Raw genomic sequence first — 17,498 nt, 5'->3', positions numbered from 1 at the left:
AAGTCCCCTAATAAATGCAAGGACCCCATACAGTGTATGTACACATGAATCATGGATACCAGACATATATATAAGATGTAATGAATAATAAATCAATGTCAAAAAGGAAATATAATGCAAAGTCAATTTTAAGCAATGCTAAGCATTGCACAGGCCAGTTTAGGAGGTATAAGCAATGTGTAGGCCAGCTAACTCAACGTTCCCAGTGGTACACCCCTTTAAACAATGCCATCCTTAGGTAAGCAGGTTTGCCCATAGCTTAGCCTTTTCAAAACCGGCCAATCATGGCAAAGTGTGGGAATTCAGCCCTACTTAAACCCAACAGGTGGGAATACATCTCATAACTGGTTGTAGCTTCCCCTTGCAGGCACCATGGCAGAAAGGGGAGAGGGAGTGTGCTTCCAGGAGCAATGCTGGGTCATCCAGGAATCCAGAGGCATGGCAGGACTTCTTGTCAAAGACCATGAGCAGAGACTGCTGCAGGGCCAGTACCAGGGTTCCAAATATAAGGTGGAAGCCTGGGACTGTCTCGCCCCTGACCTCACCAGTGCCGCTGGCATACCCTGAACTGGTGATCAGGTCAGGCATCACTATGCCAACCTGAAACGGCAAAAGGGGGGATCTCTTGGATCAGTGGATCCAAGAGGCTAGGATAACAGGGGAGGTCCCAGCTGTGTGTAAGTATCACTCCACTACCTATTTAATAATTGCCGGCTCATGTATATTATGGATAGGTATGGCTAAATATTCCTCTTATGTCCTTCACAGCGGCAAGTGAGTGGGCCACGAACCAGGAGGCCCATGGCTGTCACCTGGAAAGGTTGCGACGCGAGGCAGGTTAGTAATACTCTTGCATGTACTGTCATAGGAAATAAATCTAAAAGTATTAGTAAATTAATTGTCAGTATAAAACCTGTATTGTTTAAGGCAAGTACTGCATACACCGGAGAATATGGCAGGAAGAGTCTCATATAGTTTGTATGTAAATAAAAGCATAATAGCCTGACAATAAAGGTCTAACTGCTGGACTGCATGTATATACTCTGGTATCATATGATAATGTAGATTTGCAATCACTTAATAGTACTGTTGTATTAGGAACTGTTACCCACACTCTGCAACATAAATAGAATGTGTTGGAATGTTTGTATATGACTGGTGTAATCCCCAGAGGCACTTAGTAAAACTGAGAGACATATAGACATAAAACAGTGAAAAGACAGACAACAAAATCTGAATAGCACATGCAACTGAGATGTGAACTGTTGTATTTTTAGCACACACAGCCATGGTTCGAATCCTGGGAATGGTAGTAGTCTGCATACAGAATCATACCCCACAACTGTACAGATATGTCCAGAATGTCCAGTAAATTGGCTCATATCTGCTGCCTGTCACCCTATCCCCCTGGGAAATCAGTGGGATGATCCCAGAGGTATGGGCAGCAAACAGGAAATACAACTGATTGTCACACATCTATGAGAACAAAGCTGGCACACTAGCAACTCCCCAAAATCTTATGAGAGTAATAAGCCACATATGCCCCATTTACACCCCCATGTTGTCAAGCTGTGACCAGAGTGTGTCCAGTAACAGAGTGAGATGTATGTGGAATCTGGTACTGTGTGTGGCAACATTCAGGTAGTGCTAACAAACATTGCTCCCACAGGTCTGTCAGATATGAACACTGTGCCCAGAAATAAAAGAATGATACCCTGTACTGATACAGTTTATTTTGGTACTGTATGGCATTGTGACTGACGCAGTTGCTCTGAATAATAAGGTATTACTCATCACTGTCACCCACACTGTGTTAAATAATATAACTGTCTAGGAAATCCTGTATAAGAGTGTTGTAATACAAGGTCAGGATGTAAAACCACAGGAGAATTATAAGACAGAAAACAGATAGGAGATATACAGCAATATCTATATAGCACACACAACTGTGATGGACAGTCTTTTAGTTTTAGCAGACACAGCCATGGTCTGAAACCTGGGAGTGGAAGTAGGCTGTATACAGAACCATACCCCACAACTGTACAGATAAGTCCAGAATGTCCAGTATATGGGCCCATATCTGCTGCCTGTCACCCTGTCCCCCTGGGAAGTCAGTGGGATGCTCCCAGATGTTTAGGCAGCAAATAGGAAATACAACTAATTGTCACACATCTATGAGAACAAACCTGTCACTCTAGCAACTCCCGAAACTGTTATGAGAGTAATAAGCCAGGTATGTCCTATCTACACCCACATGTTGTCAAGCTGTGACCAGAGTGTGTACAGTAACAGAGTGAGATGTATGTACATAATAATAATGTGAAATCTGGTACTTTGTGTGGCAACATTCAGTTATTGCTAACAAGCATTGCTCCACAGGTATGTCAGATACAAACACTGTGCCAAGAAATAAAAGCTTGATACCCTGTACTGGTACTGTTTACTCTGGTATTGTATGGAATTGTGAGTGCTGCAGTTGCTCTGATTAATAAGGTATCATTGATCACTGTCCACCCACACTGTGCTACATAAGATACCTGTGTAGGAAAGCCTGTATAAGAGTGTTGTAAGTCAGTAAAGATTGAATACGGCAATAGTCTAGATATGTCCCGGTTTACCTGCATGTGGTCAAGACATGGCCAGAGTCTGTGCAAAAAGAGATGGACAGGTATGTGCACAACATCAACCTAGAATCTGGGAGTATGTGTAGAAACAGTGTTAACAAACATTTCCTCCACAGGTATACCAGGTAAGAGGTGTATACTGCAGGTAAAACCAGCTCATGTATAAAGATGACGACAGCCATATCACTGTCCAAACTAAGGCAATAAGGTAGTGTAGTAATACTTGTAAGATACAGATAACAGCACTGACTAGGAAAGTAATGCGAACTACAGGAATATACTAGTTGTTAATGGACATCTCCCCCCCCCACAATATCTCCAACAATACACTACATACCCACCTCAACTGGTATGTGGTGACTCCACTGTTATGTTGGGACATATGTCCTATTAGTTGATAATTATTTAAATCTGTTTCTATACATGTGCTATGTTGAAATACTTCAACATTGGTGGCATGGTGCCATCAACATACCTGCATGCTGTTATTACCACTGTGGTCCCATATATGCATGTGTTCCGTTTGCTATGCAACTGTTCCATATCTGGTGTCTGGGTTAATGGAAATATCTATGCATGCTGTTATACCTAACCCTGGAATGTGTTGACTATTACTAACCCACATATGTTGATACACCATAAACATCATAGCATGTATGGGAATGCGGGTCCCAGCGGACCCACCTGTCCCACCTCAGCTGGCTGTGGCACTGGGCACCAGCACATCTGGGTCCCAACTTGGGACCTCCTCGTCTGTTGGTCCTGCACCATCTTTGGGTGGAACCACCTCAGAGGATGGGGTTCACCCCCCCCAGGATCGGGTGTGGACAGAAAACTGTTACCCATCGCCAGGTCCGGGCCATGGTGCATAGAGAGCTCAATCAGCAGTTTGGAGATTTTCTACACCAGCTAGAGGGCCACATGTCAGCCTGGCTTTCTGGCTCAGCCCCCAGCACAGCCACCTTCGAGGCTGTGAAAGTGCAGTGGTGGCTGCTCAGGGGTGGGGATCTCAGTCCCACTGTTTCCACTAGGGGGCTCATGGGCATCCAGTTTTCCAACACCCCTCCCCATCAAGGTGTTTACCCCCCCACGTGTCATATACCACCCCTGTAGGCATCTTGTTTGTCTTGTCTGCTAACCTACCCAACCTACCTCCCCAAATATACCTACTATCCCTCCCCAATATCTCACTCTCGCCTGAAAAAAAGGGCATTCTGTTCCAAAAAAAAATATCACCACATACATAGCTGTCCATTTCACACACGTGTCCACTGGACACATGTAATCTGGTCTAATTGGCATCATAACATATTATTGTTGTCCTCACCCCTCTCTCAGGGGTTTGAGTGTCCAAAGCTACCTCCAACTTCACTGTATATGCACAGTTGTTGCTGTAGAAGAAATGGGCAGCTATGGACCTTCCCTACACCCTCCTGCACATCCCTAGCTATTTTCCCCACTGTCTTTCCCTCTTTGTGCCTGTTTTTCACCATTTTCCTATCAACCTGCAAAATGGCTCAAGGACAGAACCCACATGGTTAGAATTGCTGGAGCCATGTCAGACTCCAAACCAGTTACAAGTGGCGTCCCACAAGGTTCAGTCCTGGGACGTCTCTTGGCCAATAGTACATATACATGCTATTGTGTCACTGTTATATATATTTCTCGGAGGTACAGGCTAACACTGAAGGACTGTGGCTGACCAAGTTCGCAGATGACTGCAAACTGGGCGCCATAATCGACTCTCCAGCTGACACAAGCATCCTACAAAAGGGCCTCATAGAAACAGACAACTGGTGCCAGAGCCATGGCCTCAAGCTAAACGCCAAAAAGTGTATAGTCATCCCCTTTGGCAAAAACAAAGTGCCCACAAATTACCATATAGGTGGTAATCCATTAAGTACGGAAGAAGTAATTAGGGACCTGGGGACCCAAGTTGATAGCAATCTCTCATTTAACAACCACGTGCCAAAGTGGTTAGAAAAACATTTTATATAGCACACCTAATCATGAAGGGATTCACATCTAGATCAGGGTAGGTCATCGAGCCTCTTTACTCATCCCTCTTCAGGCCCATAATTGAGTACAATGCCCCTCTGGGGATGTACCTTACCAGACACCTGCAGCAACTGGAAAGACCCCAAAAGTACCTCACCAAGAGGATCAAAGGGCACAAACAGATGCCATATGCTGCCCGGTTAAAGAAACTCCAGCTCTACTCAGTGGCATACGGCCTGCTCAGAGGCGATCTGTGCCTGACATATAAAGCCATGTCCAACCCGGAATTAATGGACATGCTGCACCTCAGAAAATCCAAATCCCATTGAGCTACGCGCTCGAGAGACTTGAACCTCAGCACTGAAATATATAGGACATGCTGGAGGGACAGATTCATAACCCAGAGGCTCCCTTCACTCTGGAATAAAATCCCAGTCCAGATTAGGCAGAGTCCCTCATTGACTCTCTTCAAGAGGAATCTTGATGAGTGGATGGGAGATAGTAGGTTTACCCCGGGTATCACTACTGTGTCACTGTTAGACAGAGGCACAGTATACTAACCTCGAAAAAGGGCATAGCAAAATTAATTTAAAATGGGTGGCGAAAGCCAAACACACTCTGGCTAGGCTTATAAATGCCCTAGGGCAGATAGCCTAGTATGAACCTATAAACCTATGAACCCTTTTTTTCTTTTCTTTTAAAGAAATAAGCACAGGGGTAAGCGGGAGTAAGCACTTTTCAGCAGCAGTAAGTGGGTTTAAGCTTGTTTGTGTGGGGGTAAGCAATGCCTACACAGGTTAAGCAATTTAGAAGCTGAGTATAAGAAACTGTAACTAGACGTTAGCAGTGTGTATCTCCATGCAAACCCGCTTACAACTGTTTAAAAGTGCCTTAATCACTCTGTATCCAATGGCGCGTGTTCTGCCCAGCAACAAAATAAACAGCCTCTGCAAGGCTCGAATCCAGGACCCTGCACACCATAGCCAAAGTGATTTACCACTAAGCCATGTCAGATAAACATAACTCTGATGTTTCACAAACATATCATCCAGCCCAGTCATTCAACAGTACAGGAAATGTATCTAAACATGTAGATGCATGTGTGTGTGTGTGTGTGTGTGTGTGTGTGTGTGTGTGTGTGTGTGTGTGTGTGTGTGTGTGTGTGTGTGTGTGTGTGTGTGTGTGTATATATATATATATATATATATATATATATATATACATATCTATATATGTAGATATAGATATAGATATAGAAATATACACACACACACACACACACACATATATATATATATATATATATATATATATATATATATATATGCATACGCCTATATATATATATATACATCTATATGTCTATATATATATATATGTCATATATATATATATATATATATATATATATATATATATATATATATATATATATATATATATGTAATCAGATATATATATCTATATAGGTATATACAGACATACATCTGTAGATAAAAATGGGAACATAACAAAAACATATATGTCCACATGGACAGTTAATGGGGTTGAGGGGGCCCAAACAACATATGTCTTGTACGTATAGGTATTCCCCCATAGCCAAACACATTTGCCCTGCAATACACTACCAACTGTTGCAGATCAACATGGGCATAAGATGTTAACAGTACTCCATCCCACCTGTATGATGTCAGGCTGGTATCAGTAACATCATGCAGTACAGTCTGGCTACCATAGGGAATGTACAATGTGGAAGCAATCACCATCCCTAGGATACATATACAAAGACACATAAATGCAGATACAGATATACATCTATATATATATATATATATATATATATATATATATATATATATATATATATATATATACATATATATACATATATATATATATATATATATATATATATACATTCCCCCCAAGACTCAATAATACAGGTCCATATACTACTGTAACATACACTGACCTCTGGACTGCATAAGGACACACATGTATTGAGTAGGTAAAGCCCACACATATATGGAACCAACCACACAATATGTGTGGAGGACACAACAGTAGTGGACTGATGGCAGGAATGGAAGCATGACATACTCACAGCTCACTGCATAACAACCCCTGACAGCATGTCATATGTACAAAGCCTGGTATTTAGGTGGAGGACAGAAGCTGGAACACAGGCCCATATGTGTAAAACTGTTGTCATACTCTAAGCAAGTCACTGGTGTTACAGGATAGTGTGCAACATACCCTTAGTCAGGAATATGAAGTTAGAAACAGAAATGTATGTAGCCATGTACTGATAGCATTCAACACACAAACTGACAGTGATATATCTGACACAAGATCTTTGTGGTAGACAGACAAAACATAATAGGCACACCTCGACCATCAAGAGGATAGGCCCACAGTTGAGAGCTATGCAGACAGATTGCATTCCAAGTTAAACTAGTATGTGCACACAAATCCTGTAACACCGGTGCTATACAATGCAGACAACATCACTACTTACACTCTGTCTGTAGTTCTGGAACCTCCTATAAATATGTAGTTGGCCTGAGTGTGCAGGTTCTCCTGTAAGAGGTATTGCTATCTGCTGTCTGTAACACTGCTGCCCACACACAGGAAGGATATCCCTCATACAGGAAAGGTAAAGGGACCATGCGCACCTGATGTAGGGATTTATAGTAGTTGATTGCAATGACAGTGGTAATTGGAAGTACTACACAGTATGCTGCATGCAGATAGCAAGTGGAGGACACTGACTGGTGCAGAGGCCATCACCTGATCATGTGCATCACCTGCAAATTCCATGCTGCAATCTATGCAAAGCAGCTCATTCCATTTACTGGAGAGAGACTGAGAGTGTGTGTGTGAGAGAGAGTATGTATAATGCACAGAAAAAAAAAGAAAAACATCCAGAAGAGTCTGCCTTCCCAGAACAGGTATGTGAATTATATATGTATGTAACTGACCTTAGTACTTGGTACATAATAATGGGATAGATGATGTGCAATTATTTATATGTGCCTTCAGGTGTTGCTGTTGTAATGATGTTCAGCTGAACAACTGCTAAGGACAATAGAGTCCGTCCCTTTGGGTAGTGGGCCATACCCGTCAACTGTGCAGAGCAGCACTGACTGATAAGATGTAAGCCATCATAGTGTGTGTTGTATAATGGGAAGTATGTATATTACATGGCCAATAGCTGGTGGTGGAACTAATGCCATAATGATGGACACGTGGGTTCCACACCACAACTCTTGCAGGATACTCAGGTTAACCTGTATTGTAGCATGCAGGAATGCCATAGATGTGTAATAGGGTTCCCTGCAATCCGGCCCTACATATACCCCCCTAATGTCAGGCCCTGTCCATATGTTGCACCTGCCTGTGTTGTAGCAAGCCAGAACAGGGCAGCTGTGCAAGAAGGTGTTTTGAAATTGTGGACCTGATGTCTGAATGTACCCCACATATAGGTATGCATATGTCTATATATATATATATATATATATATATATATATATATATATATCTACAGGTATGTCCACAAATATACAGATACCCATGTGTGTGTGTGTGTGTGTGTGTGTGTGTGTGTGTATATATATATATATATATATATATATATATATATATATATATGTGTGTGTATATATGTATATATATATATATATATACAGGTATGTCCACAAATATACAGATACCCATGTGTCAACATATTTATGCTATTGTCCCAAGTATTGTATTATCACAAGATGATGTAGCACATCCCACATGTGTCTGTGGAGCCCATTATGGAACAGACCCTGGAACTGTCCTCAGGGGACAGGAACATGTCTGCATGTGCCCTGGGGGGGACAATATCCCCTGGGTTGGTTCCACCTGATAGTATTGCTGGACCAGTACATAAGGAGGCCCCAGGGTATGTCACACATGTGATGTGACCTGGTAACATGGGCAGATGAGTTTGGAGAGGTGGTTCTGCTGGCCCATAGTACATATACATGCTATTGTGTCACTGTTATAGAACATATGTCAGTAGTAATAGTCTACATAATCCCAGAACATGTCCAACAGCATGCATAGATAACTGCAATAACACAGAATGTCAGATGTGCAGCAAACACATAGCAAGTACACCACAGGCATATATGGAACCACTGTGGCCCTGACAATTGCATGCAGGTGAATAGTCTGTAACAGGCCAACAATGATAGTGTCCACACAGGGAACATCGCTACAAACACATTGCACAATGCGTGGTACAGTACAATATCTGCCCCACTGGTAGGTATGCTGTAGTCATACCTATTGAGTTGTGTGTACAGTATGTTGTCACTGATATGTTGGGGGATGACAGTGATGTGTATTAAGAACTGTGGTAACCTTGCTGCATGACGTGCTCACACCTGTGTCTATCTTTTTGTCTTTCAGGCACCATGTCCCATGGAAGGCTGACAGCCTACACAGCAGCTGAAAATGAAATCCTGCTACAAGAACTAATACAGCACTATGCGATCTTGTTTGGCCAGGCCACCCATGATCAGCAGGAGTGGACTGCCATGTGGAACGACCTTATCCACAGGGTCAATGATGTCAGACTGCACAACCGCAGTTATGAGCAGGTCCGGCATCATTGTTCTGACCTGCTACACAATGCCTGTTGGTGTGCTGCTGCAGTCCAGGGGGATCACCTCCATCTATCCCCCCGACACATGTGGAGGAGCTCCTGGCAAGTCTCATGGCACCTGCCCATCCGGCCAGCCACCAACTGCCAGACACCTTTGTGGAGGTGGGTGCCACCCACACACTGGCCGAGGAGCATGCAGGTAAGTCCACAGGGCACATCAGTAGACCACTGTTGCATATACATCCACATCAGTGCAGGTAGATCATGCATATCTGACATGTCATAGATATATTTTGTTGCTGCATAGTACATATGTGGTAGTATTGTGGAAATGTACTACTGATGTATTGTAATACTGCACCCACCCTGTAGCAATGTCACAGGTGTAGCCACTGACTTTGCATCTCTCACCCTCTTATGTAGGTCCCTCTGGGATACCACCAAATCAACAGCCTGTAGCTGGTGAGTATGGTTTACGTAGATGCCAATACACTGGGCATGTAATTGTGATGGTATATTCCATGCACACATCTAACACACCTACCTAGAATGCATGCTGTACATGTACACGTATTGTTGCTTTGAAATGCATGGTATCACAGGGGTGACCATTATGGGATATTGGAAGGGTATGTCGGACACCTGCATAATAATTAATATCCTGTCATTGTGGAATGTCTCCACAGGGAGTAACATAATTGTGGGAGACATGGCCTACAGTAGGAACATTTATGGAACAACACCCATATACAGTGCAACACCAGTGTATATACCTATAGGACAATGGCAACTGCTGCAGAGATACACTATGGCATAAGGCATTACAGTGGTCCACATTATCAGCTGGGACTAGGCTGTAACATGTGGTGTTCAGTGTATGGGACACTACAAAGTGACACACATGTAGGGCTTACTTGTCATGCATCTGCAAAAAGGCTGAAGGGGGTGTCAGCATGACACACCAATGCACTGCAGCAGGGATCCTAAGGATGCTAAGAATGTCTGTATCTGCACATAGGTTCAGAACCTGTGGCAGACATAACCCTACCCCCACAGCAATAGTGATGGCAGTGTGTGAACACCAAGGGATGTGCACATGAGTAGACCCTGCAGTCATGCAGTTTAGGGGGACATGTGTAGGGCAGACTGAGCATACACTGGCAAATGCAGATGGCCCATGCTGGTATACCCCTGCCAGGAGTAGTGACTGCTGTAGTACACACAACAAGATGTGCAACAAACCATCATGATAAGGGTGTGCACACATATGCCCACACGGTGTGTATGCATCATGGTCAGCATCTGCACACCTAACACATTCCATAGACAGTGCATGTGAAAGTACAGGACATATGTCACATATCAGGCTCATGTACTGTTAAGATATGCTGCGATGTGGCCCCATGGCAGATCAAGGATGGGTGCATCATATCAATAAGGGTGTGTACACCCCCCCCATAGCCATGATATGTTCTGATGATTGTCAGTGTAAGAGTATTGGATTGGTCATACATGGTCCACTGATGTTGAGAGCTGTAAATCAGACATCAGGCATTCACAAATGACATCTGTCCACATATCATCCCAGTTATGTGTTGCTGGAAAATATAGGGGCTGTGAGCATTAAAGCTGACGTAACCAACACAGTAGTACACATTCAGCAATGGGCTGCACACCTGCGAGGTGTGGTGCACAGTACATGGCAGGGTGCAGAACAGGTGCACAGCAATACTGTGTACATGGGTGCAGTGGTATCCAGGGGAATGGGCATCACCTAGTAACACAGCACATGCATCGCACACATGTATACTGTTGCTAGCATGGATTGACTATAGCTGCACTGCATGCTGTTGGGTACTATATATTATGCATGTTGACAGATGGGTAATAGGAAGACTGTGTGTACTATCATTGTGCAATCTCACTTGTATGTGTGTGTGTGCATCCTGGTGGGTATTTAGTTTGTCTGTAGGGTCACTCTGGTGAAGTGGAGGTAGGTTGATGCATGTAGGATATGTGTGTGCATGTGTATGTGTTTGTGTGGCTGGCCATGTATGCACATGTGTGATTGTGGGGTGTTCATACAGCAGTACCTCCCTTTTGGATCATGCAGTACATGGACATGGACTGCCACAATACACACCAGGAATACTTATCATGTATGTAATCACAGGACAGCTGATAGTATAATATGGTCTGTAGCATGAAACAGCCATTGAGAGGGAAGGTAGACACCAGGTACACCCTTAATATCGCATTCAGCAGAGAGGTCACCTACAACCCATGTATGCAGCACTACAGATGCATTGGGGAAGTACTAGTCAACACCAGGCAGTGTATCCATATATTACAGTTGTCACATGATAGGCTGATTGAGCAGCATATCTGGCATGTACTGAGCATTACATACACATGACACATCAGTGCGTGATATTATGGAGTGAACATAGTAGCCCACACATATAAGGGCCATGCTCATGATGTCTGGACATACACAGGGTGAACACCGAATGACAGCAATGAGGCCATCTAAAACCACTACACACAGGTCAGGCAGGTAGTGTAGTAACAGGTATTGTGTTGTGATCACTTGTGTAGGCATTTAGAGGACTGATATGTTAATGAGTGGTACTAATGTGTGTATGTTACCAAGTGTGATGCAGGATAGGGTACACATGGACATATATGTAGGACTGTCTGTAAAGTCACAGACAGGTAGGTATTACGATGGTGTTTGTGTGCATGTGTATGTGTGTGTGTGTGTGTGTGTGTGTGTGTGTGTGTGTGTGTGTGTGTGTGTGTGTGTGTGTGTGTGTGTGTGTGTGTGTGTGTGTGTGTGTGTGTGTGTGTGTGTGTGTGTGTGTGTAATCTCAGGCAATGCTGTACAGATTTTAAAGTGGATTTATTGTTTTCCCCCACAGGTGGTGAGGTGGGTCAGGGTCCATCCTGAATGCAATCTGATGTTGGTGTCCAGATAGACACTGAAGATGATGATAGTACTGTTGAGGCACAGGTGGGGTTGACAGGAGCCGAAACAGTGCCATCATTTGACATCTCCCTTTTAACCACCCCAACCCCACACACAGTTTCATAGGTTCAAAGGCCCATAGGTTCATAGGTAGGTACTAGGCTATCTGCCCGAAGGCATTTATAAGCCTAGCCAGAATGTGTTGGCTTTTGCCACCCCCATAGATTAGTTACCTGTGCCTCTGTCCAGCAGAGCCACTGAAGTGATCCCTGGGGTAAACTTTCTGTTTCCCATCCATTCGTCAAGGTTTCTCTTGAAGAGTGTTAGCAAGGAGCTCTACCTAATGTAGATTGGAATCTTGTTCCAAAGCATGGGAAGTCTCTGTGACAGGAATCTATCCCTCCAGCATGTCCTATTTATTGTTGTGGTGAGGTTTAGATCCCTAGAGTTTGTGGCTCAAGGGGATAAGCTTTTCTTTAGGTGGAACATGTCGATCAGTTCTGAGTTGAACATGGCCTTGTATGTCAGGCAGAGATCACCTCTGAGTAGGCGGTATGCAACCAAATACAGCTGGAGTTTCTTCAGTCGAGCTGTATAGGGCATCTGTTTGAGGCCAGTGATCCTCTTGGTGAGGTACTTCTGTGGTCTTTCCAGCTGTTGCAGGTGTCTTGTAAGATACATCCCAAATGGGGCGTTGTACACTATGATGGGTCTGATGAGCGATGAGTAGAGGGGCACAATGACCTCTTTTGATCTGGATGCAAACCCTTTTGTGATAAGGTGTGCCACGTAGAAGGATTTTATAACCACTTTGGCAATGTGATTATCAAAGGAGAGGTTACTATCTACTGGGTCCCCAGATCCCTTATAACGTCTTCTGTATTTAGGGGACTATCACCTATGTGGTAATTTGTGGGTACTTTGTTTTTTCCAAAGGGGATGACTACACACTTTTTGGCATTTAGCTTGAGGCCATGATTTTGACACCAGGTGTCTGTCTCAGTGAGACCCTTTTGGAGGATGTCTGCATCAGCCGGAGAGTCAATTATAGCCCCTAGTTTGCAGTCATCTGTGAACTTGGTCAGCCATAGTCCTCCTGTGCTTGCCTGTACCTCTGAGAAGTATATGCTGAACAGGAGGGATCCTAGGACTGAGCCCTGGGGAATGCCACTTGTAACCGGTTTAGAGTCAGACCTAGCTCCAGCAACTCTTACCATATGGGTTCTGTCCATGAGCCAGTTGACAACCCATCTTGCAATGTAGGGGTTTATGTTCAGGCTGGTGAGCTTGTCTATAATACCAGAATGGGGAATGGTGTCAAAGGCCTTTGCAAGGTCTAGGTAGGCTGTGTGTACCACCTTTCCCTTGTCTATAGCCTTGGTAACTGTCTCAAAGAAGTCCACCAGGTTAGGCATGATCTGCCCTTAACAAAGCCGAACTGGGCAGGGTCCAGTGTTTGGAGGTTCCCAATGTCTCTGTTAATGAGTTCCATGATGATGCACTCCATAGCCTTGCAGAACAAGCTAGTCTGGCTTATAGGGCAATAGTTCCCAGGGTCTGTTGTGGCTCCACCTTTGTGGAGTGGAATAACCATTGCTGTGCGCCACTCTATGGGTACATAACCTGTGGAGAGGCTGAGTTTGAACAGTGTGTTTAGGTGAGGGGTTAGTTCATCTTTGAGCTCATGTAGGACACAGCCTGGGATTCCATCTGGTCCCATTGATGCTGTGTTTTTGGCTTTGGAGAGGGCTTTTGTAACCTGAGTGTCTGTGATTTCAGGAGCTCTACATTCTTCTGGTATGGTGATGGGCCCTTTTGGGGGTGAGAGGGGGGTGAAGTTTGTGCTGATCCTGTCTGCCAGGATGTTGGCAATATTGGTCAGTTCAGTGAATTTTGTACCATTCTGCACTAACTCCGAGCAGATCTGAGCATTGCTACTTAGATTCTTGACATAGCTAAAGAATGCCTTGTGTTTATCTTGGGAGTCCTTGGCAATTTTTATTTTGAAACTCGCCTTGGATGATTTTATGAGGGATCTTAGTTTCTTGCTGATACTGATAGGGATGTCTTCCCTTCTTGGGATTTTACTCTTTTCTGTACTAGTTTCCTCCTTCTATTGTATAGCTTTGTTTATGGCAGGAGTCCACCAGACTGGTTTCCTTTTCTTAAAGGAGTGAGTCTTAGTTTTGCTTGTGATAGCATGATCCATGCATTTTTGTAGGTGCCCGTAGAATGCATTAGTAAAGGATTTTGCAGCTTGGACAATGTTATCCTTTAGCATGGGGGCTTTGAAACTTTCCACCTCAGTCTTAAGTAACGTAAAGTTTGCTTTTGAAAAGTTTTTCACAGTGGTTTCTTTGGCTGGGGGTGGGAGAGGAATGTGGATATCCAAAGTGATTTGTTTATGGTCAGATCTAACCAGTGAGGGGTTGACATCCAGTGTGGAGCACCGGTCACCCATGTTGGTGATGACCAGGTCCAATATGTTGTCACCTCTGGTGGGAGTGTTGACCAGTTGATCCAGGGCGTTTGAGTTTATAAATTCTAGGAAATGTTGGGCAAGGGAGTTAGTACTTGAGTAGTTCTCCCAATTAATGTTTGGGTAATTGAAATCACCCAATATTAGGGTGTTTGGTAGGACTTTTATATTTCCCAGTGTTTACAGAAATGCGGAATGGGGGTCCTGGGACATGGTGGGTGATCTGTAACAAGCTACAATCTGAATTGCAGTTTTGCCCATTATTAGTTGCACGTGGATGATCTCTGAAGCATCGTGCTGTGTCACTAACCTGGAGGTGTGGGTATCCTTGATGAATATGGATACACCCCCACCTTTTGTATTTCGGTCCAGGTTCTGTGGCCGAAATGTATGGTATGAGTTGTAGCCTGGTAGTGCTGGGGTGCTATCTGGAGCCTTAAACCAGGTTTATGTTACTGCACATATATTGATTTTCTCCATACTGAGGAGTGTCTCGAGTGCGTGCATTTTGAGGTTTAGACTTCTGGCATTGAGAAGCATCACCCTCAGTTTTTTGTTACTTGTCCTATTTATGGCGGTGGGTTTGTCTTTTGAGCCTTGCCTAAAAAAGGCACTATGGGGGTGGCAACAGCCTTGGCCAGTATTCAAAAGCCTAAGTGTGACAGGTGCAAGCAGTCTCTAGCGAAGCAGCGTGGCTTGTCGAGCATGTCATCCCAGGTGGACAGACACTGGAACCCCTTTGAATGACGCCGGAAACTTAGCCAATTGTTGAAATTGATAATTTTTTCTTTATACTGTGGTATCATCCTTGGTGAGGGCAGGATGCTACTCAGGGTCGGGTCATACCGGCCTGGGCTACAAGATCAGAGACCTCTTCCATGTCTCTTTTCATGTAGTCCAGGGAGGTATGGCTCAGGTCATTCACACCAACATGGACAATGACAGAGTCATATTTGTACTTGTTCTGAAGTGACCTGAGTGCTTGTGTTATGTGGTGGATCCTGGCACCCGACAGGCAGCTAACAGTAACCTCCTTATTCAGCCTAGTGAGTGGGATGTCAGTGTGCCTAACTATAGAGTCACCCATTACTAGTATGTTGGGTATACTAGACTGACACAACGCTCCACCTCACTCGGGCACCAAAGCCAGAAGAATAAGCAGCTAAGTAGCTGTGTTGTAATAAACTGCATAACCAATACTGGAAACTTTTCAAATGACACGAACACGTTTTTTTTTTCACTTTTCCTTTTTTAAATAAAATAATCATACACTTTTTTTTTTCCAGCCCCCCTGCCCCAACTTCCAACACAACACACATAATAAAATTACACCTTTATATATCTAGTCTCTCTGTCATCCTGACTTAACAAATATGTTGGGTATGTTATTTTGCCTTAAGGGCTGTGATTGCATGGCACACTGGTTTTGTGAAGTATGTGTTTCATGATTTGTGTTGGGGGTGGAGGTTGCTTGGAAGTCCGCTTTGGAGGTCTCTGTTGCTTTTGAAGATTTTTATTTAGAGCCTCTGAGTATGTTTTCATGTAATTATGTGTGTTTTTTGCCGGCACTGGTTTAATGGGTCTATGTGAGATCTGCGTGATGCAAGTATTTCCTTTCTCCTCTTGACTGTCTGATCCAGCCTTGGGTTGAAAGAACTTAGTCTCCAGTTTGGCTGTATAATTGCATCTCTCACATGTATTAGTGTTTGGTGGTAGGAGGAGAGGGTTGTCTGTGTACATGAGGCAGTTGTAACATTACCTCAAAATGCCCAGTGCCTATACATACCCCATCACTAGTGGCCATAGTGGAGGGTTAGCTGGCATTTGGTGGCTGTGCACAGGAAAGTGTGGCAACCATGCCTACTGTGTCTGGTTGCAGCAGGTATAGCCAGATGTCTGGCAGGGCACCACATAGGCAGATGTCCCAGGGTGCTCGTGGTATGGCTGCTGAACATCATGCCCCTGGCAGAGACGACATAGCTGGTACCAGCAGGTGCATGTTTCAGGCTGTCATGGAGGTGCAGGCACATATAGAATGTTACACCAGAAAGGGCCTGAGGCTGCAGAAGCTGCTCTCACATTTGCAAGTGACAATGCCCGTGAACTGGCTGGTGCCATCCGTGCATTAACTGGGTTCATGGATAGATGGTCTGGTGAGATTATGGCCCTCATCGACCATGGTCTGTCAGTGCTTGAACATGTGGTGGGAGTGCAGCAACGGCCGTGGGGATGTAGTCCAGCAACGCCAACAGCTGGCAGTCAATGTGGATGTGCTAGGACACCAAGGGGCTCCCATAGTGGCAGCACCAGCCCAGGCACTGTGGGGGGGAGCTGTCCACACCACACCACAGCAGGCCATGAGCACATGGTTCTGGCCAGTTCCAGGAGTGACCTGATACCAGCAGACATTTGTCATCACCGGGTGAGAGTAGCACATCGAGGCCTGTACCTGCACATGCCCAGGGAACCCCTGGCAGGCACAGTCCATGTGTCTGAGGCTGGATGCAGTGAACTGCACACCCTGTCAGGTATGGTCTGCACCTCTCCATAAATGCCTGTGTAGGGCAGCCACATGGCAGAACTGTGTGCATGCATACTCACACACTATACAAACACACCTAGGAGAACCCCATACCTACACACACCACATCACCATGCCCTGTTCACCTCGGTACACCCCTCACCCACACACATGGTGTCAAATGTATAGCCCACCCTTGGCCTCTGGCAAACCAACAACACACCATGTGCATATGATGATACCTGTGCCACATCCCTGTCATCCATACC

The sequence above is a fragment of the Protopterus annectens genome, chromosome 4.part0 (assembly GCF_019279795.1).
Source record: "Protopterus annectens isolate FY-2018-M chromosome 4.part0, PAN1.0, whole genome shotgun sequence".
NCBI lineage: Eukaryota > Metazoa > Chordata > Ceratodontiformes > Protopteridae > Protopterus > Protopterus annectens.
The sequence above is the reverse complement of the archived record's forward strand: the minus strand, read 5'-3'. Positions refer to the sequence as shown.